The sequence below is a fragment of the Delphinapterus leucas genome, chromosome 18 (genome assembly GCF_059928025.1).
Source record: "Delphinapterus leucas isolate spDelLeu-1000000601 "Yukka" chromosome 18, BTC_Dleu_Yukka2, whole genome shotgun sequence".
NCBI lineage: Eukaryota > Metazoa > Chordata > Mammalia > Artiodactyla > Monodontidae > Delphinapterus > Delphinapterus leucas.
This window is the reverse complement of record NC_143146.1, coordinates 10,509,737-10,535,081: the sequence shown is the minus strand read 5'-3', so window position 1 is coordinate 10,535,081 and position 25,345 is coordinate 10,509,737. Positions and strand designations below refer to the sequence as shown.

Sequence of the window (25,345 nt, the reverse complement as noted above, 5' to 3'; positions counted from 1 at the left end):
TCAGGTCCGCTGACCAAACAGTTCATTCCTGAGGGCCCACCAGCAAGGGCTTAGATGTTTTGTTACAGATCCTCCCAAGTCACTCCCCAATAAGGGTTCTCTTGCCTGGTGTCATTCAAGCCAACAGAATGAGCCCGAATTTGGGTCAAAAGCAAAGGGAAGCTTCCTTCTCTGATCAGAGAATGGAGAGGCGCGAGCTCACGCTCTAGAGAACAGGTCCTCGCCAGCAGGCAGTGGGTGGGGCTGCTTTACAGGGATCTCAGCTGCAGGGAGGGGGCGGGGTCCTCACAGGGCAGGCGCAGGCGCAGGCCCCGGCCCAGACGCAGGCGCAGGCGCAGGCGCTGGGCGCCCAGCACAGCCTCTCTGCACACGGCCCGCCCAGCTGAGGTGCCGGAGCAGCCATTTTTGCACCGGCAACTTGGGCCTGAAGGGCCCGGTTCGAGGCCTCAGCGCGCGGCCCCCTGTGATCAACGAAATTAAACACGACGGAAAAGAAAAAGGTTAGACTTTATTTTATTACCCAGATTCCACTTTTATTTCCCGAGAATTGTTAATAGGCTTTGCCTGCGACAGTTTGTAATAATCCTGCCTTTTTATTTTCTGTAATTTGCTAAATTGACATCTTGGGGCCTTGCTGGCCCCGGAGGGATTAGCCGCTTCCTAGAGAGAGCTAATGATATGTGTCAGTGTACCTTTCACATGCAAAGCAATCATTCCAGAGCCCATGCCCCTGGCCATGCCCTCTGTTTAGCTCTTACAGTCGGGGCCACTGTCAATTTGCCTGTCATCCCAGGGCCGGTACCGGACAACTGGAGACAGCCCTGCACCCCAGAGCCTGCAGAAACTATTCAAACCCGCCAGCCCGAAACCCACTTACCTTGCCTTGCATGTTCCTTCCCACAGAAACCACATTTTTCTCCACAGAGCCTATGTAATTACAGCTGATATATTTCTACTTACCAAGTTTCAACAATATGTAATATAATACCATCTAAAAGTATACAAGAGTAAGATGGCTCTCTCTGAAAGTTACAAGGAAGGAGATATAAAATACTACATGCATTAGAATGGTGACTATAACAGGGTTCGGCGTGCACGTCATTTTATTATCAGAATTATCGGAAGTATTTGCAATTTACACTAACCGAAGAGAATTGTTTGGATTTTATTTTATGTAGTAAGCTTATCCTTCATTTATTCCTAAAGCAACATGATTGCTATACGTACTGACTTCGTTATGCCCTGCCCGCATTTTCTCTTGGCCTCCTAGCCAACCCTAGTTCTTCCCCGAATGGCCTCGCACCATGGGATGTTCACCCCCGCCCCCCCCCGCACAACCCCCCCCCACCCAACACCTTGGGTTCTGTAAGTATAACAAACTATCTCTTCAATGATAATCATCTCCTGATCTGTTGGCCTCATCATATCTGAATAATAATAAAACCTACATTTTAAACAATGTTAGAAACACAAGGTGTTACTACCTTCCCTGAAAATATGGTGAGAATCACCCCCCTCCCCCATCCCAAAGGAAGAAAAATACTCTCACATTTTACTCTGGAGTTATTCCATCCCTGCCCCTCCTGTGATCAGGAAAGTGAGGAAGTTCTAGAAGTTTCACCCCACCAGGTAAGATTTGGTGGTTTACCCTGGTGTACTTCTGTCTGTAAAATCTCTTCCTGTTTTTGTTTTCATTGCATATATTTAAGGCGTATAACCTGATGATTTGATATATCTGTATATTGTGAAATAATCAGAGAAGTTAGTGAGATAGTGAACATCCATCACCTCACATAGTTACCATTTTTTTTTTTGTGGTGCAAACACTTAGAATCTACCCTCTTAGCATATTTCAAGTATACCTGTAGTCACCATGCTACATATTAGATATCCAGAACTTACTCTTTTTGCATAATTAAAACTTTGTATATGTAGACCAACATCTTCCCATTTACCTCTCCCCTGCAGCTCCTAGTAGCTATCCTCCTACTCTCTGCTTCTGTGAGTTTGACTATTTTAGATTCCACATATAAGTGAGATCATACAGTATTTGTCTTTTTGTGTCTGGCTTATATCACTTAGCATGATGTCCTCCGGGTCCATTCATGTTGTTACAAACGGCAGAATTTCCTTTTTAAAGACTGAATAATATTACATTGCACGTATATACCACATTTTCTTAATCTGTTCATCCATTAATGGACATTTAGGTTGTTCCCATATCTTGGCTACTATGAATAATGCTGCAATAAACATAGGAGTGCAGGTATCTGTTTGAGATCCTGATTTCAATTTCTTTGGATTAAATACCCAGAAGGGAGATGGCTGGGTCATATGGTAGTTTTGTTTTTATTCTTTTGAGGACCCTCCATACTGTTTTCCATAATGGCTGTACCAATTTACATTCCCACCAATAGTGGGAATTCCCACCACACTATTTCTCCACATCCTTTCCAGTACTTATCTTTCTTTTTTTTTTAATAATAGCCATTTAACAGGTGTGAGGTGATATCTAATTTTGGTTTTGATTTGCATTTCCCTGATGATTGGTGATGCTGAGCACCTTTTCATGTACTTGTTGGCCATTTGTATGTCTTCTTTGGAAAAATGTATATTTGGTTCCTTTGCCCAATTTTATATGAAATTATTGTTATTATTATTACTATTATTATTAGTTATTGAGTTATATGAGTTCCTTATATATTTTAGATGTCAACCCCTTATCAGATATATGGTTTGTGAGTATTTTCTCCCATGCCTTTTCATTTTGTTGATGGTTTGCTGTGCAAAAGCTTTGTAGTTTGGTGTAGTCCCACTTGTTGATTTTTGCTTTTGTTGCCTGTGCTTTCGGTGTCATATGCAAAAAAATTATTGCTGAGACGATTGTCAAGGAGGTTTTCTTCTCTCTTTTCTTCTAGGAGTTTTATGGCTTTAGGTCTTATATTTAAGTCTTAAATTCATTTTGAGTTGATTTTTGTGTAAGATATGGTGTAAGATAAAGGTCCAGTTTCATTCTCTTGCACGTGGCTGTCCAGTTTTCCCAACAACAAAGAGACACAAAGAGATTATCTTTTCCCCATTGTGTATTCTTGGCACCCTTGCTGACTAGTTGACTCCATATGCATAGGTTTATTTCTAGGTTGTCTATTCTGATCCACTGGTGCGTGTTTCTGTTTTTATGCCAGTACCATACAACAACTTTGTAATATAATTTGAAATCAGGAAGTGTGATGTCTCCATCTTTGTTCTTTCTCAAGGTTGCTTTGGCTATCAGGGTCTTTTGTGGTTCCTTATGAATTTTAGGATCGTTTATTCTATTTCTGTGAATTTTTCGCTTATACAGGGCTTTGGAACCTCTCCACTGGACTCCCAGGTTCTCACAGAAGTATGTCTCTGGATGGTTGTCAAAATTGATGTTTCTGTGGAGGTATGAGGGCTGGAATCTCCTGTTTTGCCATCTTGCTGATGTCAGGCTTCCCAGGTCCCCTCTTCATGCTTGTTAAGAATCAGCATTGAACTTGGGGTTGGAGGCCACTTGGCTCTGTGTCCATCTAGGTCTGTAAACTTTATGAGACCCAACTCCTCAGGATCTTATTTTCTTCCCCCATTTATAAGAATTTTGGATTATATTATCTAATTCCTCCAATTCTATTTCTTTAGGTTTTAAATTTTATCAAATTCTCATGCTTTGTCTAATTTGTGAGCAGAAATCAAATAAATGCACTATGTCTTTATCTTTGCTGGTAGACAGCAATTGAGGTGACTCTCCAGTTTGACTTCCAGGGCATTCTTTTTTTATTTTTGCGGTACGCGGGCCTCTCACCACTGTGGCATCTCCCGCTGCGGAGCACAGGCTCCGGATGCGCAGGCCCAGCGGCCATGGCCCACAGGCCCAGCCACTCCGCGGCATGTGGGATCCTCCTGGACCCGGGCACGAACCCGCGTCCCCTGCGTCCCCTGCATCGGCAGGCAGATTCCCAACCACTGCGCCACCAGGGAAGCCTCCAGGGCATTCTTAACTCAAGTGCTTGCTCTTGCCAATTTCTATTTGAATAGCTATTAAAGCAAAGTTTTTTCTTGATGATTTAATGGGTGGAGATCCTCTTAGTCAATAAATTTTCTATTCTCACTGCCCATAACCACCTTGGCCCAGAGCTTGGTGCCTTTCATCTCATATAGGGACTGTCAAATTCAAAAGCCTGCAAACTAATGTACCTGCCTCCAGCCTTTCTAAATCACCCTGTGTATTAGTTTCCTAGGGATGTCATAGCAAAGTGTCACAAATTTTGTGGCTTAAAACAACAAACGTGGGCTTCCCTGGTGGTGCAGTGGTTGGGAGTCCGCCTGCCAATGCAGGGGACGCGGGTTCGTGCCCTGGTCCGGGAAGATCCCACATGCCATGGAGCGGCTGGAGCCTGTGCGTCCGGAGCCTGTGCTCCGTAGCGGGAGAGGCCACAGCAGTGAGAGGCCTGCATACCACAAAAAAAAACAAAAGCAAAAACACAACAAACGTTTATTCTGTCACAGTTCTGGAGGCATAGTTCTGGAGTCTGAAATCAAGGTGTCAGAGGGCCATAGTCTCTCTGAAACCTGTAGGGGAGGATGCTTCCTTGCCTCTTCTAGCTTCTGGTAGCCCTGTGAATTCCTCAGCTGGTGGCAGCATCACTCCAACATCTGCCTCTGTCTTCCCATGACTATCTTCTCCCTGTGTGTCTCTGTCCTCACATGGCACTCTCCTCCTCTTATAAGGATGCTAGTTATATTGGATTCAAGGCCCACTTACTCGTTATGACTTAATTTTAACTAATTGCATCAGAAAGGACACTATGTCCAAGTAAGATCACATTCATAGGTGCGAGGTATTAGGACATGTCTTTTGGGGGTGGGTACAGTTCGATTTTATAACACCCAGCTTACTGTAAGCACATTAATCTTTCTGTAGGTGTGTTGCTTCTCCCATGTCACTGTTAAAAAGGACAAAAGGAAACGACCTTAAGGTATTTTGAGCAAGAAGTTGCAAAAAGAGGGGGAAATAGTGTCTTCTGATAGCTAAACTATACACAATGAGTTACTGCAGAGGTGGACTGTCAACCCAAAGAAATAAAGCTGATCCTAATCCAAGAACCAACTGCAACCTTATCAACACTGTGTTATTCTGTGTGTGTGTGTTATGCTGGGTTAGTCAGCTATGGAAGCTGAGACAAGGGAGTGTAGGGAAACCAGTGAAGAAGTGCATCTCCTATACATCCATGAGGTTCAAGACCTGGGCCTGCTGTCCTGGGAAGCTGGGTAGCAGAGTGATTAAGAGCCAGATGGTCCTGAGTCTATGTCCTTACTCCCTTTCTTCATAGGTGAGTGACTTCGGACAATTTACTTAACCTCTTTAAACCTCAGATACCCCGTCTGTAGAACAGGAACGGTCAGTCCTCCCTTCGGTTGGTTGTGTACCAAGAGCACTTTGAGTGCCTGGCATATAGAAAGCGCTAGGTAGTAGTTAGTACAGTAAATAATCACGCAGCAGGTATGTGTTAAAGACTCTTGCGTGCAAACAGAACCAGCTTAGTCAAAAAATGGAATTGGTGACTACCATAAGGGCAGGGGGTGAGCTAGAATCAGGGTCCTGAAAGTCGTCAGAACTTTGTGCCTCTGTGGATTATTTGGGATCTTTTTATAAAATTTTGTTGCCTGGGTGAGTGAAACTAGGTATTTCCCAAATCTTTTTCCTGATCTTGGGCTGCGTCAAAGAGCTTTTATCTTCCTCTCTGCATCCAACTGCCTACCCCACTAAGGAAAAAGGGTGAGGAGAAAGTGAATATCGCCCTGTCCACAAAAATGTTTACAGTAAAGAGAACTTTAATTATTGAGAAGTTTAACTTGAAATGAAGCTCCACACAGCAAAAAACTTTTAATTTATGTATATGATTCTCATTCACCATCTGCCTATTTTTTGCTCTCGGTAACAAATTTTTTACTATGTTCTGAAGTGTTGTCATACCTCTTTTGTCATTCCCATGGGCCCTGAAAATGGAATCCAGTGGCTTTTTTCTTTGTTTATTTTACCACACAGGGCTTTGTTTTGGATTATTAAAATGGTGTATGTGGTATAACATTTCTACTGGAAAGATGAGAAAAGATAAATGTCACCAGAACTTATCTTTTTAAAATTTTGCCTTTGCTCAATATCATTTCTTGCCCTTGGTGAAAAATGGAATTCACAAGAAATACAGACTCATGGGAAAATGGTATCATGTTATTAAGCCCAAACCAGTGGACACAGCCAACTTCCAGCTTACTATATGGAAAGCATTCTTAGCTTTGGTTTCCATTTCGTTTTGGTTTCACTTTTGGCTATTTCTGGAGGAGATGAAATACTCCATTCTAATTAGTAGACTGAGGAAATTATGTGCCCTAATATTATTATTTTTCCTGAGAATATTTCTATATATATTTGTGGAATATAAAAATAAAAGAAGCATAATTTATAGACATACCTATGAATGCAGACACAAGTGCAAGTTTCATAACTAACACTTTAGTTAGTAGGCTTAAGACCATAAAGAAATGATAGCTTTTGTAACTATCAGTGTTCCTACACCTGCTTTGGAGCTTTGCCATATTAATATACAAAGTCCCACTGTGCCTACTTTCCTTCCAACTGTTCAGGATTCATTCTTACCCTGATGGGAGCTGTGGAATGGCAGACACACTCACTCCTTTCTAATTCTTTGTTCAGACTAGACTCAGGCTGTTGTGAGTGGAGACTGGTGTAGAAGGTTGGCTGCTGTGTTTGCAGGTCAACAAAAATAATGAGCTTTTAACTCTTATAGTACCTAAGAAAATCCCATTGTCTGTAGTAATTTCCAGTACCCTCGGTTCATTCTGAGGTTTAGTACTCGTAATTCACGTGGAATAGAATGAGACTTCTTTGCATGCAGCTGAGGCACTTAGACACCACTGGCTATTGATGTCAAATAAAACACAAGTCTGTACTTAGTAGGGAGAGACTTTATTCCAAAGGAGTGCAGGAGTGGGGGGCAGGGGGAATGCTATAAGCATAAGATCTGTAAGTGTCTCAAGAGTTAGGCAAAAAGGTTTTTTCTCTTACAGAGAGGAGTAATCAAGTCTAGAAGGATCGGGTGTCGGGGAAGTGATGGGATGATGGATCAGAGAATATCTGACCCAGAGGCCAGCCAGTTCTCCAGAGGGGCCATCTGCTGCTCAGGCCAAGGATGGTCCAACATTCAGGGCCTGGAGGAAGGAGTGAAGCTTAACCAAAGTTTGGTTAAAAAGCATTTTTATCATTGGGCACAAGCAGTTCAGCTAGTCTTATATGAGGCCAACTGTTGGAATTGAAGGGTCTGTGTCTGGCCTTGTCCTAGGAAAACAAGGAAGGCATTCATGAGTCTTAGAAAGTCGTGAGGAAGGGGAGTGCTTCGCAGCAAGCCAAAGAGTGTGGGGATTTCTGAACCTTCACTGTTTTCCAGGATCACTGAGCTCAAGTAAAATCCAACATTGTCAGTGGTTGTGCTTCTAAGTGAGCTGGTATATTTATAGATGTCAGGTTGCCAAGCTGTGCTCTAACTTACCTGGGAGAAGGTGGCTTCCTATCAGCTGGGGCAAAATGATGACATTATCATGAGGAAAGTCAACCACAGGAGTGATTACACTCAGGAAAGCCTTTGTTTAAGGAGAAAGATTTCTTTGGAAAGAGAAAAACTCTGCTGAAACCCAAGGAAGGAGCCAGCTAGGACCTGCTGTTCTTTGCGAAAGAGAAGCAAAGTCATGCTTAATAGGGCAATTTTAACAGAGGATCATGAGTGGGGCTTAGTGGGGAGTGGGCAGTGATTCCAACGCTGAGAATGGATATCATGGAAGACGGGTTTTATTTGCATTTTCATTTGGTCTGTGTTTGGCATTGCTTATTTGTGATGTCCATTTCTGGTCTGTATTTGCTTGGATACTTGTAAATAAATACACGTATTTCATATATACAGTAAATGGTGTGGTCCTGTGTGTATTCTTTGTTGTTAAAACACGCTCTGGGACTTCCCTGGCGGTCCAGTGGTTAGGACTCGGCACTTCCACTGCTGGGGGGGGGGCCTAGGTTCAATCCCTGGTCAGGGAACTAAGATTCTGCAAGCTGCGCGGCGCAGCCAAAATCCTGCTCTGCCCTGGGTTTGATATATCACAGAAACCGGCAAGAATTCATCTCACAGCTAATAAAATCAGAGGCCAGCCCTGAAGAAGACAAAATCCCATTTTGGCTTGCCCCATCTCTAACCAGTGACAGGACTAGCAAGCCAAGTGTCTGGCAGCTTCTATCATTTATCTTTGGATCTGTGCCTCTGACATTGTAAGCTTCAAGTGATACATACAAATTATAAAGACGACCAGACGCAGTCCTTTAAATATATGTGCATGGCCTAAATTCTATGTTTTATGCAATTAAATACGATAATGATTTTATAAGGAAGTCTTTTTAAAACTCCGGTGTATATGTTGATTACTAAGCTTTGACTGTGTACTTGAAAACAGACAGCAAAATTGTAACCCATCTTTTATATTTAGATGCATCATAGAGTGATTTTTTTTTATAGAGTGATTTTAATATGCAAGATTTCTGTAAAATTGGATGGGACCTTTACTCTGGAGTCTCCTTCCATATGGCTATCAAAGACATTTTCTCCTCTTTTCCTTTTTTTTTTCCGCCTGAAACGTTTAATCTTTCATATCCCTTAGCTTCAGCATACATGAATTGATGATTGAATAAATTAAGGATAGGCATACTGTTCTGTTCTTCTAAAACCTGTATTTATTGCTGTGATTTATCTGACAATTTACATAAAGTGCTAGTTAGTACAGCTGAAATTATTAAGTCTTCAGAGAATGAGATGTTCAACTGTTTCCACAGCTCCAGGCAATTTTTCCACATTGATATGCAGGAATTACACAGACCACAACTTGTCTTTTGAATGAAAAATGCATCATTGATGCTAATTTTAAGGAAGTCTCTATATTGTATTCCTATTTAACCAAACATCACATTTCCTCATTAAAATATCAGCATCCATAATGAAGTACTTTGCTTTGTAATTTAAAATGTCCCACTATGTTGAATGCACACTTGAACATTTAAATGTAATTCTGCTAATGTACTGATTAATTTATGTTATTCTCTTCCACTCACGTGGCAGATTTTAATTGCAATTAGTTAGCCGCTGTTGGGTCTCAGCATGCCGAAGGCTAGGGGCAAGTCTGATGGCCGAGGCACAGTTCCCAGGGCTTTTGAGCAGAGCTGGTATTAGAGCGGGCAAGAGGAACCATCAGAGTTGTGAATCTTAATCCTGGTAATAGCTGTGCTGGGGGCCAGCGTTCACTCAGAGGAGAAAGCCAAATAAATGGGATTATCCGAGCACTGTAATACAGTTAAGCTGTCACAACAACTTTGGGGACTGATCTTGTGCACTCTTTCCACCGTCTGTCCCGGCTGCTTGGGGCTTGATGTCGCAGGGAATGTGCTCTCACGAGCGTCCTGGGCTTTTGATGTGTGTGATGTACAGCTGTAACAAGGCATGGGGTACAACACCCGCCTTTCACCCAGTGTTGTTGAGCTACAAATTCACATAATTAATTTTAAAAAGCCATTATTTTGATCTTCATAAATATGCCCAGGATTCAAATGGAAAACCTTGAGGGGAATTTTCTCAGAAGGATGATGACAGGGCCAAAATGCAATTTCATTAGAGTCTACTACTTACTGCTAAATGAGCTCCCTTTACGCCCCACCTCATCCTTTATCTTAGCGCCTGCTCTTGCCAGCTGCACTGCTGTATTGTGCGGAAAATCTGCTTGCTTACCCTGCAAACAAACTGCCTTGGTTCAATGAGCTATTTGTAATGCTGTGCTAAGCTTTGCAAGATATTGCTATAATTTGGATTAAAGTACTTTTAGTTCTTACTGCTGGCTATATTGTCTTAACTATAGGGCACTGCTGTTTAGAAATGGGATGAAAACATAGTCTCTGCAGTGCTCCTAATGAGTGAGGCACAGAGAGGGAAGCCCTTGGCCCCTTGAACTTGGGCTCTAGTCCTGCTTCTGTCACCTCCTGGTCCCTCTGGACCTCAGTGCTCTCAGCTCTTGGTTGGGGGTAATAAGGCATGATTCCTAGCTCAGCTTGTTTAGTGGGGCACATGACAAACACAGGTAAAAGAGTTTTGTAACCGTTAGATTGCAATGTAGCTTTAAGCCTTGATGTTAGGGTAGCGTTTTACCTCTACTTTTTGTTGTTGGAGTGATTTAAAAATCTAACAAAAATGCTATCAGAAAGTATTGAAACCAAAAACCGCTGTTCTCATTCTTAAGTGTGTTATTTGTAGTAACTAATAAACAGGAGAATTAAACTACTATTTAAGAGTAAGAGTTTTAACTGTGGTTAAATACTAGAGTTTTCAAGAGGAATTACAGAAGCTAAATCTACTGTGTTCAGTAAAACGCAGCAAGATTGCAAGCAATCCCCAAATCGCAGTGGTTTAACCAACAGAAGTTTATTTCTAGCTCATGCAAACAGTCCAGGGAGCTTTGCTGATTGTAGTCATACAGGGACCTACCTTGTTTTTTTTAAATTTAATTGTGGCAAAATACACATAAGATGAAATTTATCATCTTAACCATTTACAAATGTACAATTCAGTGGCATTAAGTCCATTCACACTGTTGGGCTACCCGGAGACCCTATCCATCTCAACATGTATTTCCAAGGCCACCACAGTGGGAAAAAGGGGTGTAGGGACATGTGCACGGGCCCTTTAACCTTTCCTCCTGGAAATGATGCAGGAAACCTCTGCTCCGATTTCATTGTCCCCATCCAGTCATGTGGTCATACCTGACCTTTTTTTTTTTTGCCTGACTAATACGGGAGCTGGGAAGTGTGGTGCTCCAGGCCCCCTGGAAGAGTGGAGAATTAGAAATATTTGGTGAGCAGCACAAATGACAGCTACACTCTTCCTCAGTTGAATTTCAAAAAAAATATGTCATCAGCCCTTGGGAAGCTGGCTAGCTCTTGATAGCCTGGGAAGGGGCACAGTGAGAAGCTAAAGAGAGGTAATAAACAGGGGTCCTGGAGCCAGAATTATTGAACTTCTATATAAACCATAGAAGTGTATTGTCTTCTGGCTCCAGAAGTCTGGGATCAGGGTGTCGTTTCTTTTAAGGCTGTATGGGAGAATCTGTTCAGGCCTCTCTTCCTGGCTTGTAGGTGGCTGGTTTCGTGTTCACAGCGTTCTCCCTGTGTGAGGGTCTGTCTCCAAATCTCTCTTTTATAGGGATGCCAGTCACGTGGGATCAGGACCTGCTCTAATGAACTCACTGTAACCTGGTTACTTCTGTAAAGACCCTAACTCTGAATAAGGGCACATTCTGAGGTACTGGGGGTAAGAACTTAAACGTACGAACTTTGGAGGACACAGTTCCACCCATGACAGCACGTGCTATTTGTGTGTAGGTTGGAGGATGGGTTTACTGAGCAGTAACCTCTTCTGGGGCCCTCCCAGCCTAGAACAGAAGGAAAGGGGCTGGGCCAGCTTGGCCTCCTACAGGTAAACTGGGCCCTGCTTTTTCCAAAGGCCTTTACTGCCTCTCAGCCACTTACAGAGTGGAGATCTCTCCTGTGCTCCCCACCGGTCCCGTTTCTTGATTTCCAATCACATTTTATGAAAGGTATGAGAACAGGAGGCAATACCAGTGTCTCCTGACTACTCAGTGGGCAACTGAAACACCTCACAGTCTGGCTTTCAGCTGCCCCCTCCTGGCCACTCTTCACCACTTCCACAGCTTCCCAACATCGGGGCTGAGCCCTCAAGCCTCCGGGGCCAGGCAGGTGTACAGGTGGGTAGTGAGCGATAGTCTCTATAAAAGGGAGCCTCTGCTCTCCAGCTCACTCTTGTTTCATGGAATGTGAGCCTGTGTTGACAGCCTGCCTGGAGTTTTACATGAAATCTTCCAATTTTTAACTTTGGCAGCTAATTAAAAATAAAAAACACTTCGTCTGCTGCCTGTCCAGGAAGGGTTCCCTCAATGGTGAGCAAAAGCCTCAATGCAGAAGCGCTCCAGTATCTCCAAGGATACCTTCAGGCGGCTAGTGGGACGCTGCTTTGAACTGTATTTTTTGAATTGGCTTAGTCCAGGATGGTTTCTGAGGACATAATGGAGACGTCTGAGCACAGCTGTGTTAAAACAAAGCAAGTGTTCCGTTTTGAACTCGTCTATTAAATGTTGCTTTAAGCTGAACCTTGAGAAAATAAGGTGGTTTGTGTGATCATAAATATAAGTGGGTGACTTTTTCAGTTTGCAGCTACAAAGACAAGTTTTACTAGCTTAGTGTATGACATTGATTTGAGCATTTGAACAGTTTTGATAATTCTAAAATTTTGACAGACACTTAACTGTGGAGACATTTTTTCTGTTACTAAATCCTTTTGTTTTGAGGCAAAAAAAAAAAAGAAAGTGCTTCACTGTGTGGGCTGAACTAAACAGAACCTGCGACCTGTGGGCTGGCAGTTTCAATGATAGATGCTGTCTTCCTAGCTGGAGGGATGTCCTCACACCACGTACCTGTGCTGTTTGCTTACCTCAGTTTCTCCTGCATCCTCGGCTACTCACCTTGAGCCTGACCTGATGGCCCGTCCAAACCCTGTGAGGAAGGGTCCCTGGCAACTCACTCAGTGATCGTTCACTCTCTCCCTCAACTCTATGCCTTACTTCTTAGTCCCTCTTCTACTTTTAAGGACTCTTGTGATTACACTGGGCTCACCTGGATAATCTAGGATCATCCAGGTCCATCCCAAGGTCCTTAATTTGCCACATCTGCAAAGTCCCTTTTACCATGTAACCCAACACAGCCACGGGTTCTGGGCATTAGGACTGTGGTCCTTGGAGGCCATTATTCCGCCTCCCACGAGCACCAGTGGGTTGGCACACTTACTCTGGACCAGAGGCTGCACCACGGTCTTTGTGTGTGTGCCCAGCACTGTGAGGCATGAGAGGCAGACAGTGAGGCAGGCACTGCAGACAAGGAAATCAAGGCTGACACAGTGACTAGTAGAAGCTTAGCAAGGCATGATTTGAACCTGCCTTTCACAGTGGAAAGAACATGGGCTTGGAACAGGACAGGCGAGGGTGTGAGTTCAGGTTCATACCCTGCTTAGCTGTGTGACACTTGGCCCCTCTGAGCTTCAGTTTCCTTACACATATACCTTGTTTGCCATGTGGCATATGGCCCTCATTAGGAGAACAGTGCTGGTTAAACAAAACTGAGACCATCCCCAATTTTAAAAAAAAACTGGAAAAACAAGAACAAAAACCAAAACCAAACTGAATCCCCCCAGTGCACTGGATGGTGGAAAGAACACAGGATTGGGAGCAAGACTGATTTGGGTCCTGGCTCTTACCAGGCAGCAGGCTCACTGTTGCTGCACTGATATGTTTCCATTAAATATGAAGTTCCCTTTTCTTCTGTTTGTCTATTAAACATGTATTCAGCAGCAAGCTGGGCCCTGGCAGATATAAATATGGGCATGACTTTTGTCCTCATCATTCAGAGGAGTGGGCTCCTGTATTTCCTGCCAAGTCTGCACCCCATCACATTTTTTAAGGTTGGTGCTATGGACCAGAAAATGCTGCGTCGATCATTTCCTTCCACTCTCTTCAGGAGCTTTTCCTGCTGCTTCCCATGCATGCTCCCTTGATCCTAGTTTGCAAGATCATTACTCTCCCCTGCGCTCCTGGCATCTGGCCCATTTCGTTATGCCCTGTGGAGTCTACCTCCTAAGTGTGTCTTCTTCTTCCTCTCCATGCTCACTGTCTTAGGTCATCATCATTTCTTAACTGGATGTGGATCTTCCTAATGGAGTTTCCTGACTCCAGGCTTGTCCCTTGTTGTCCATAGCTCCTACTTTGAAGACCCCTGATCTTTCTTAATAAAGTGACACTCCAGTCCACCTAGTGAATGGTGGAAGAGGTTCTTGGGGGCAGAGGGGAGTGTTATCTGGACTTCATATGCCCCCTCTCCCGGGGGATGCCATCAATCATGGCTGCTACCTCTGCTACGTTCACAGCTCACTTTCCCTCTGCCACTTCAGGACATGGACCCTTTGTTTAATTTTTCATCTCACAGTTGAGACCGGGACTGACATGTCAGCACTTAAAAAACCTTTTCTCTTTATGAGAAAAACAGGGGATGACAATACAAGGAGCCATTTTGTACTGGTTACTGGAGATGCTCAGTGACCTGGTGAGACCTGTGGTGCTCCCTGCTGGCTTCTGTGCTCCTGAACCGGGGCAGAGACCTCTTTCCTCTTGAGGCAACGAGTTCTTCAAGCATGTCTAGGGATCTCCTTTTCCTTTGACCTCACAATAAACTCCTAAGTCCTTAATTCCTGGCCTAGAATCTCAGTCTTCTCAAGAGGAGTGAGACTGGGACTTCACTCCCTTCTGAGTAACGGCACCCCTCACCTAGAAGGGTGTGGCCTGGCCCTGCAGTCTCAGCATAAAACTACATTCAAAAATGAGAGTTTGGGGCTTCCCTGGTGGCGCAGTGGTTGAGAGTCCGCCTGCCGATGCAGGGGACACGGGTTCGTGCCCCGGTCCGGGAGGATCCCACATGCCGCAGAGCGGCTGGGCCCGTGAGCCATGACCGCTGAGCCTGCACGTCCGGAGCCTGTGCTCCGCAACGGGAGAGGCCACAACAGTGAGAGGCCCGCGTACCGCAAAAAAAAAAAAAAAAAAGAGTTTGGTCTCATGACAGGAGCAACATGGACAGTAGCAGGGGTGTCATCTCCTTACATCTTCCTAAAATGCACATGCAAGCAAGTCCCTTACTGTTTTTGATCCATCAGTATTTCTCCATTGCCTTCTGAATAAAGTCTGAGCTTTTTGATCATGACTTTCATATCTTTCTAAGAGGCTTTCCAATATATACCACATTCTCTACCCGTAGTGGAATGCTTGATGCTTCCTGAGACATTCTGCTCTTTCATGCCTCTGTACTTTGCTGTGCCCTCTGCCTGGAATTCTTTCCACTTGGCAAACTTCTATTTTATCTTCAAGAGACAGCACGGGCCTCTCCTCCCTCCCCTGTGAATCTGGCTCTGACCTTTCTCCCCTCATCCTTTCATAGAAGTAATCACTCCTTTTTCTCTGCTCCTAATACATATACACAGCTCTGTAGGGGAGGAAAAATATTTATTCTACTTTCTCATGTTCAGTGATTGAGGGCCTGAAAATTAAATCAACAAAGGGCATATTAACAAGAGAAAAGACATATTTTTAAAAATTGTTGTTAATATTTTTACTTGCATTGGGGTTTTACAAGAAAAAAGTAAAAACCCAAAAAAGTGGTTAGACTCAGAAGCTTATATACCATCTTAACAAAGGGCAATAAATTGTGGAGAAGTGACTGCACAAAGGGAAGGGGGATTTGGGCTTCTAGGGATGGTAAATTATGGGAAGGTAAATAAATATATGGGGAAACTAATGGAAGATAAGGGTTATTTTAGTAAGGGTTGTTTGTGCAGACTTATCTTGCAGCTGACTTTCCATCTTCTTCCTGGTGGTAAAACAACAGGGGAAGGAGATTTATGGCAGTCCTCACTTCTCAGAAATTTCTGCTTTTATTCAGATAAGGGACGTTCTGAGAAGGCTTCTTTCTGCACCTGTTTATTTTCAAATGACTTCAACTCTAAATAATCCATATGGCAAAGTGACATATTTTGGGATGGCATTTTCTGATCTCCTTCAGCTCTCTTATATGGGCTAGGTCACGTTATTTTGCTAGTCTGCTTATCTGTGTCCACCTCTGGTGGAGGAGTTCATCTAGGACCAGCACTGTGAATTATTTATCTTTGCATCCTAATGCTGATGTGTGGGTCCCACACACATAGATCATGATGCAATTGATCAGGGGTGCTGCCTGGGCGCTGGGATATTTAAAAGCTCCCCCCATGGGGACTTCCCTGGTGGTCCAGGAGTTAAGACTTCACCGTGCAATGCAGGGGGTGTGGGTTCGATCCCTGGTCGGGGAGCTAATATCCCACATGCCTCACGGCCAAAAAACCAAAACATAAAACAGAAACAATATTGTAACAAATTCCATAAAGACTTATAAATGGTCCACATCAAAAAAATCTTAAAAAAAAAAAAAGCTCCCCCATGATTCTAACCTGCAGGCAGGGTTGAGAACAACAGCTTCCAAGAATCTTTTAGATCCCAGCAGCCTCACCAGCACCTGAGAAACTTTGAAAAATGGATGTCAGAGATGGAGGGGAGGGTGCTGAAGCCAACCTCTGGCTTTGGTTTTGCTATAAAGTCAGAGTGTATGTGGGGGACAAGGTGGGTATGCCTAGTAGAGACCGAAGATCTGATGGGTGCCATATTGGGACCACCGCTGCATTTCAGGCTTCACAACTAGAATGAATTTTAAGGTGTTCCCTAGACTTCTGTTCTACCAGTATGAGGCTGAGATACTCTGGGGGGATCTTCCTACTGAAAAACGATTCTAAATAAGACCTACTTTTTGAAGAATTGCTTAGCTCAGAGGATGGAGGGGATTTTCTCTCCCTGCTTTCCCCAAAGGAGCAAACTGTGAGTGACTCTGAGTAGTGAGTTAGCAGGAGGAAAAGGGTTATCAGGGGAGCAAATGCCAACAGCAGCATCTTGACCTATGAGTGGGTACCAAACTGAGGGCCAGCAGCTGGAGGGCAGCTGACCTGAAGACTTGGCATTGTCTCATTGCAGCAGTGTTTATTGGGTAAAATGCATAGATTAAGGGTAGCATAGAGCCAGACATCACAAGAAGGACCCTGACCTTGGGCTGAGGGGCTTTAAGCTGCATGCTTTGGGAAGGGATACAATAGCAATATGATGTGGCAGAACTTTGGCTCCAGAGCTGGACTGTCAACTCAGTGTTCATGGATGAGGAAGTGTAGCCCATCCCCTGGCATGGTCAGAGGGCTACAGGCCAAACTTTGAGGCTGACTAGGATTGATTGCCTTAAGCAATGAGCTGGTGGCTGGTTTCCACGGAACTTTTCAGGCAGCCAAGTCCTTTTCTAGGAGACCAGCTTTCAGGGAATCTGCTTTGGACACATTAACCCTTACCACTCAGAGGAAGCAATAGGAGACATCAGGAATGATCAAGGAGATTCAGGGAAAAACAAAATAGAACTTCTAAAAATGAAGACTATAATTGTTGGGAGAAAAAAGAAAAACTTCAGTGGGATAAAGGAACAGTGAGCTTGACACACGTAAAGAGAATATTACTGGTAGATATGTTTGAAGAAATTACTCACACACTCTCTCTGTATACACACAGAGAAAGGAGATGGAAAATATGGCAGGAAATTTAAGAGGGAGAATAGAATGAGAAGTAATACAACAAGTCTTAAGAGATTCTAGAAAGAAAGGGAAGAGTGGATAAAAAGCAATATTTGAAGAGATAATTGCTGAGAATTTTCCAGAATGTTGAAAGAGATGAAAATATAGATTCCATTTCCAGACACAGATTAATGAAACTTCAGATACTAATGCCAAAGAGAAGATTTTAAAGTTGGCAGAGAAAAATATAGATCATTAGTAAAGACAGACAGAGAGTAGATGTCCCAAAGGCCATGATAGAATACAGAAGATAGTAGAATAACATCTTCACAAAAGAAAATAAATGTCATCTTAGAATTCTGTACCTAGCAAAATAATCTTTTAAAAGTGAGAGAGAAGTAAAGAGATTTTCAGATAAAAATGCATAGGATTTACCACCATTAAGTTAGCATTAAACAACCCTCTGAAAAGTATATTTCAGGAAGAAGAAAAATGATTGCAGAAGGATTGCGAGGTAAAAAGGAATGGTGAGCCAGGAAAATGGTAAATTTAAGTGTTTCAAGATAAGTGAATAATGATTAATTTTTGTCCTTAAAAATGACCCATGGGGCTTCCCTGGTGGCACAGTGGTTGAGAGTCCGCCTGCCGATGCAGGGGACACGGGTTCGTGCCCCAGTCCGGGAAGATCCCACATGCTGTGGAGCGGCTGGGCCCGTGAGCCATGGCCGCTGAGCCTGCGCGTCCGGAGCCTGTGCTCCACAACGGGAGAGGCCACAACAGTGAGAGGCCCGCATACCGCAAAAAACAAAAAGAAAAAAAAAATGACCCAGAATGAAAGCACTTGTCAACTAAAAGGTTGTTAATGATATTAGGGAAAGGATAGTAAATCTGCCCTGAAGTCCTTGTATTTTTGGCAAAGAGGTTAAGGTATAATCTATTATTAGACTTTAAGTTAAATATACATAGTACAATTTCAAAGGAGTCACTAAAAGAATAGGTTTAGGGTGCTTTAATTTCCAAGCTCATAAAGGTGATAAATGGAAAAGTGGTATGAAGACAAACAAAAATCCTCTGTCAATTCAAAATGAAGACCAAAAAAGAAGAAAAAAGAGGCATTGAAAGGTACAGAAGCAGAATAAATGATGCATAGAAAGGGAGAGACAAAAATTAAAAAGATGGCAGAAACAAGTTAAAGTATTTCATTAATCTCAAAAACAAGAAATAAACTGGACTTACAATTTAAAAGATTGTCAGAAAAACAGATGGGAAAATAAAACAAATCTAGCACTATGATGTTTTCACAAAACATTTATAAGAACAGAAAGGTTGAAAGAGGGTGAAAAAATACATTCCTGTCAAATACAATTAGGAAGACTGCTGGACAGCCAGATTATTATCAAACAAAATAGACTTTGAGGTAAAATGCATTATTAGTGAATTATTAGTGTCATTACTTCTTAATGACAAATATTTAATTCACTAGGAAGATTTAATATTTTAAATGTGTATACACATAATAAAATATCTTTCAAATATATAAAGCAAAATTGATAGGACTAAATTGAAGAACTGATAAAGGCATCACCACAGTGGGAGATTTCAACACATCTCTCTCAATTATTGTTATACCAAGCAGACTAAAAAATGGCGAAGAAGGTTTGCATAACACAATTACCATTCTTGATTTGTTGAACGTATGTAAAATTCAGTCCCAAGGTGCATTCTTTGCAAGCACACATGGAACATTTACAAAAATAGACCATATAGTAGGCCTTCAGCAAGTATCAGCCACTTTCAAAGAACTGGAATTATTCAGACCACATTCTCTTTCCTCAATGTAATTAAGTTAGAGGGATTAAATTGAAAAATTTAAATTGAAAAATCCCCATACATTTAGAAATTGAACCACCCATCTAAATAGCTCAATGGATCAAAGAAGAAATCATAATGCAAATGAAAAAGATGATCTACAGCTGGGAATCATCCAATCCAGTCTTATATGCCCTTGATCCAGGGAACCAGGTGGGACGGATGACCGTGAGGGCCTGACAGTGGCTCTGGGAAGCTTCAGAGAAGGACTGACACTGAAGCAGTTACGGCAAAAGCAACCAAATACCTGACCTGTGGAGATTTCAGTTCTATTTGTTGATAGGGCAAATGGTTTAAATTCCCTAGCTCGGGTTGCTTCTTCTCTGTTTAAGGATAAAAACATTTCTGGATCCCGCATGTCACAACTAAAGATCCCGCATGCCGCAACTAAAACCCGGCACAGCCAAACAAACAAACAAATATATATTTTTAAAAAGGATAAAAACATTTCTGTGTTGCATTGCATAGTGCTGGGAAAAGAGCACACTGAGCAGAACTTGTAGCTGTTGGAAGGACGCCCCAACCTGGCTTTGGGCATGCCTGCTGGGGTGTAAGCCCTAAGGAGGCATCTGTGGTTTGTTGTATGGCTACTAACATGCAGGCAGGGCTTTCTGGGCACCACAGGAAAGGGCATTTGATGCCTGAAGGCAGCTGGCTGCAATTTAGTTATCAAAATGATCATCCTCCACTCAAGTGGTCAGACTCACAGGTGACATGCCTTTGAACTGGTGAGCTAAGTGACTGTACCCTGGGCTTCTCTTGCCTTCCAAAATCCACTTTCATTCTTCCACTTTCTCCTAGTTTCCCTGGAGGAGGGCAGGGTAGGAGAAGCCTGCATTTGTTTTCCTGCCTTAACAGATCGCAAAGATTGAGGGGCATGTCTGTGCCAAGCACTGTGCAAACCTGCAAGTCCATGAGCCCCTGTCATTTCAACCCTAATCTTCTAGTATGTCGACCTAGAGTCTATGCTGCTTTCTGCATCCATATCCCTTCGTGCCAGGGTAGGACCCACCAATCCAAATTCTTTTTCAACTTATTAAAATTAGAACACAAGTCTGTAGATGCTAGAGAATCTTTCCTCTATTCCTGATTCACCAAATCGAACTCCTTCATATCATTAATTGAAATAATTAATCCTAAATGATTAATAAAATTATAATGGAACAGAGTCAAACCTCCCACTTCCCAAATGCAAATGAGTAAGTGCACAAATTCCTGCATGAGCCCAAATGCTGATTATTTCAATCTTTTGTGGAAGGTACATAAATATGAACTTTTAAAACCAGTTTTTTGTGCAGGTGGGATTGGACCTGTTAAAGGTGTTACAACTAGAAAGGCCTGTTTGGCTTTCTTATCTGAATTTTGAAGTATAGCTAAATTTCCTAGAAATTTAAACTGTGTTGTGTGCCTCTTTCAGGTGTTGGTAACTGATGTTTACTTCTGAAAATAGAATTAATTCACAAACAAATTACATTTCTAACCAAATCCTGCAACCAAGTTATTGTAAATATTCTGTTGCTCTTCATTTTATATACAATTCAAAATAGGTAGAAAAAAGAAGCATCTCTCTCTCTCTTTAAAAGGCAATTTTCGGGCTTCCCTCTTGGCGCAGTGGTTGGGAGTCCGCCTGCCGATGCAGGGGACACGGGTTCGTGCCCCGGTCTGGGAAGATCCCACATGCTGCGGAGTGGCTAGGCCTGTGAGCCATGGCCGCTGGGCCTGCGCGTCCGGAGCCTGTGCTCCGCAACGGGGGAGGCCACAACAGCGAGAGGCCTGCGTACCACAAGAAAAAAAAAAAAAAAAAAAAGGCAATTTTCAAAATTGAATTGAGCTGAATAATAACGTGTCTGAATAATATCAATGAAAAGAATAGTACAGCACATCCTACAAGAAAATGGAGACATAAGATTAATGTGTCTTATTTAAGAAATATCTGGGTTTGGGGCTTCCCTGGTGGCGCAGTGGTTAAGAATCCGCCTGCCAATGCAGGGGACATGGGTTTGAGCCCTGGTCCGGAAAGATCCTACATGCTGCAGAGCAACTAAGCCCGTGCGTCACAACTACTGAGCCTGTGTTCTAGAGCCTGCGAGCCACAACTACTGAGCCCATGTGCCACAACTACTGAAGCCTGCGTGCCTAGAGCCCATGCTCTGCAACAAGACAAGCCACCGCAATGAGAAGCCCGCGCACCATAAGGAAGAGTAGCCCCCGCTCGCTGCAACTAGAGAAAGCCCACGTGCAGCAACGAAGACCTGATGCAGACCAAAAAAAAAAAAAATCTGGGTTCTAGAATAAGAAGGTGGGAAAACACAGATGCATTACTTGAGGCAAGAAAATGATCCAAATGGAGACTATTCTTTTGTACTCCAGACAAAATTGATATTATTTGCTGGTCTATTTTCCCACTTGCTCCTGGCCAATACTATAATTAAAAGGCCTCCCTCCAGGGAACTCCAAGTGCTTTGGAGACACGGTCTAATTAATCCTCCTCGGTTGCCTGTGATGTCCACAAGCTCCAGGCCCTCATCTGCTGGAAGACGAGGCAGCCCCGTCTAGGTACATGTGGCAGATCTTTGGGTGCGGCTTATGGGAAGCGACAGCCGCTATTGAAACCAGCCTCTATTTCCCAGAAGCTGTGAATGCAGTCTCTCTTCAGTGCCGGGGTCAGCGTATACCAGCCGAAGGGCCAAACCCCGCCAGTCGGCAACTATATGCATAATCTGCAGATTCGTTCTTCCATATAATTCTGTGTTTTCTCTTATCGTGGCTGGAGCCAGGCCTATCGGTAGGTAGGGGTGTGTGTCAGAGACTTCCAGCCAGTTCGTCTTCCTGAATGAATCTTTTTCCTCCTTGGATGTTGCTCTGTTTCTATTATCACTTACTTGCCCTTTTCTGCTTTTTTCCCAATTTTATCTCCTATGAGGCGGGAGACATCATTACTAGGTTGGCTGCATTGATGATGATTGTGGGTTCTGTTTTCTGTGCAGGTCTGGTCCTGATCATGTTAAACATCCTTTGGGCCATTTCAACTCCAGCAGCTGTGTCCACTGCAACTCTAGATTTGCTTCAATACTGGGTAATTGGAGTCCATCTTAGAACCCCCAGAATGTCGTCTGTCTGGTTAACTTACTCCTGTATACTTTTTATTTTCCCATCTGTCATTTTTTTCCTCACCCATATCATTGTTTGAGGTCTATGAAGAGGATAAAACATTGAGACAGGCTTCTAATGAAGGGTTGCAGAGCCAGTGCTTCCTAAAATCCTAAAGAATATATATACATATGTGTGTGTATATATATATATATATATATACTTTTTTTTTTTTAAGTTTTATTCCTTCATCCACAACATAATTGTACTTCCTTCTCCTTTTTTTTCCCCGGCCATGTGGTATGTGAGATCTTAGTTCCCCTACCAGGAATATGAACCCACACCCCCTGTGTTGGAAGCACAGAGTCTTAACCACTGGACTGCTAGGGAAGTCCCAAGAATATTTTTTATTTTATTATTTGTTGTACATCTGATAGTCATATAGCATATTGATACACTCAATATGATCTTTAATACTGTGAAGAAGATATGATGGTAAGGACTAGCTAGCCTCATGTCACATAATGAAATGAAGCTCAGAGAGGTTAAGTTTTGTGTTCAAAATCACAGAGGTCAAATTTGGGTTTGCTTCTTATAATACCAATTTTCTTCCCACTCTCTTCTGTCAATATCCATTCTCTTTCCATTACCACCTGTCATTTATTCAATGGTTATATGGTTATTTACTTTATGTCTTGTTTTGGTGCCAGACACTGTGCTAGGGCCTAGATATACAAAAATGGATAGACTCTGTTTTACTGTAAAAAAGGGAAAGGAGATATTTTTTATGGGAAAGGGCCATGTAAAGGGCTGATGGAATACTGTGTGATTGAGGCTGAGATCGGATGGTATGTACAAGGTGGAAATAGAATGACAGGCAGAGAAGGGAAGAGTATAAGCAAAGACAGAAATATGAACAGAAATATGAACCAAGGCTACTGAGGAACTCTGGTTCAATCTGCCAGGGGTGGGTTGGGAAGCAACAGCGGTGGTGGGGGGGACAGGGGGTTGGGGGGGGACGGGGTGGGGAAGGTGGAGAGACCATTAGAAGGCCTTGTGTGCCATTCTTTTTTTTTCCCCATTGGAGTATAATTGCTTTACATTGTTGTGTTAGTTTCTGCTGTACAATGAAGTGAATCAGCTATATGTATATCTATATCCTCTCCCTCTTGGACCTCCCTCCTACCCCCCATGCCACCCATCTAGGTCGTCACAGAGCACAGAGCTGAGCTTCCTGTGCTTTAAAGCCTGTTTCCGCTAGCTAGCTATTTTACACGTGGTAGTGTATATATGTCAATCCTAATCTCCCAAATCGTCCCACCCTCCCCTTCTCCACTGTGTCCACAAGTCCGTTCTCTATGTCTACGTCTCTGTTCCTGCCCTGCAAGTAGGTTCATCTGTACCATTTTTCTAGATTCCACATATATGCATTCATATACGATATTTGTTTTTCTCTTTCTGGCTTACTTCACTCTGTGCCATTCTAAGGAGTTGTTTGGACTTAGGTCCTCAAGGTCATGGGGAGTTACTGAAATCTTATATGCAGGAAAGTTGCGTGATCAGATCTGCTGATTTTATCAAGCTTTCTCTTGGTCTTCTTTGGGTCTATCCCCCTGGCAAAGATGGAGGAAGATGAATATGCTTCATGTTGGTAAGAGGGCATTGAAGTGGAAATTCTTTCAAAATGTTAGCAAAAGTGTAAAGGGATATACGCTTGCTGGAAGGAACTTTGGCAATATGTTTTCAGAGCCTTAAAAATGCTTATTGTATTTGACTCAGTAGTTCTGCTCCTGCAAATATATTTTAGGAAAATTTTCTCAAATAAAATGAATATTCCAGGGCAAAGTGGCTGTTTGGGTGACTGTTTTTGAATAGCAAGGCACTAGAAATAACCTAATATATCCAACAGTGGGGTAGTAGTTAAGAATACAACATACTCTCGGTACTTCCCTGGTGGCAGTGGTTAAGAATCTGCCTGCCAGCGCAGGGGACACGGGTTCGAGCCCTGGTCCGGGAAGATCCTACATGCCACGGAGCAACTAAGCCCGTGTGCCACAACTACTGAGCCTGTGCTCTAGAGCCTGCGAGCCACAACTACTGAACCTGTGCACCACAACTAGAGAAGCCACCGCAATGAGAAGCCCACGCGCTGTGATGAAGAGTAGAGCCTGCTCGCCGCAACTAGAGAAAGCCTGCGTGCAGCAACGAAGACCCAACGCAGCCAAAAATAAATAAATAAATAAATTTATTAAAAAAAAAACAAAAGAACATAACATACTCTCATCCCTTTACAACAAAACTGATGAAAACATTCAAATATAATGATATAGTGGACAATTGCACAACGTTTTGGCTGCCTGACATCCATTTATGCTTACTTTAATAAAAGAGCCTTGCTTTCTGTCTTGCTCTGGAGGTGGAACAGAGGGCATAGTTTAAACCAATCAGAGACTGGTTTGGTCCCAGACACTGGTTCAGAGGAGATCATGAGACCTAAGCCAGTCTAATCATAGTGAATCTCAAGAATTATTCCTGAAATGTTCGGACAAAGATGCACTTATTTCCTGCTGGATGTGGACAAGTTTGTGGTAATTTGTTAACAACAGAAACCTAATACAAACCTAATACAGATGCTAGGAATGGCGACATTTTATTATAGAGTTAACCATAGAACATTTTGGAGGATGTGATGGAACTTGAGCTGTTTCTTTAAGGTTCTTTTTGCCTTGTGAAGAAATGTCAACTCAGCGCTTCATTTATGAATTAAATGAGTAAATAGAAGATGATTTATTTTGAGAAATTCTCCCCTTACCTTAAAATGTAGCTCTCCTATGTAATATACAACATTGAGATGCTAGAACAAAATATTGAAGTCCCCAAAGATTCAAAGTTAATCCCATCATCACACTCCGGAGTAATCTTTGTTAATTGAAATGAAAAAAATCATTTTCCCCCAAGATTGGCTGAGTTTCAGTGACTGAAGCTCCAGGATTGTGGAATGTGAAATTTAGACAGCAAAA

The 25,345-nt window shown here is 42.8% G+C and overlaps 1 long non-coding RNA gene across 3 annotated transcripts in view; it reads left to right on the top strand.

The window, feature by feature from the left end:
* Positions 1–252: 252 nt before the first annotated feature.
* The window catches only part of LOC149746817 (uncharacterized), a 217,372-nt gene continuing 192,279 nt past the window's right edge, over positions 253–25,345 (top strand). For all 3 annotated transcript variants that reach the window (XR_016388640.1, XR_016388639.1, XR_016388641.1), the window contains exon 1: positions 253–500. This is a non-coding gene — a long non-coding RNA (uncharacterized LOC149746817). The remainder of the gene's footprint in view (positions 501–25,345) is intronic.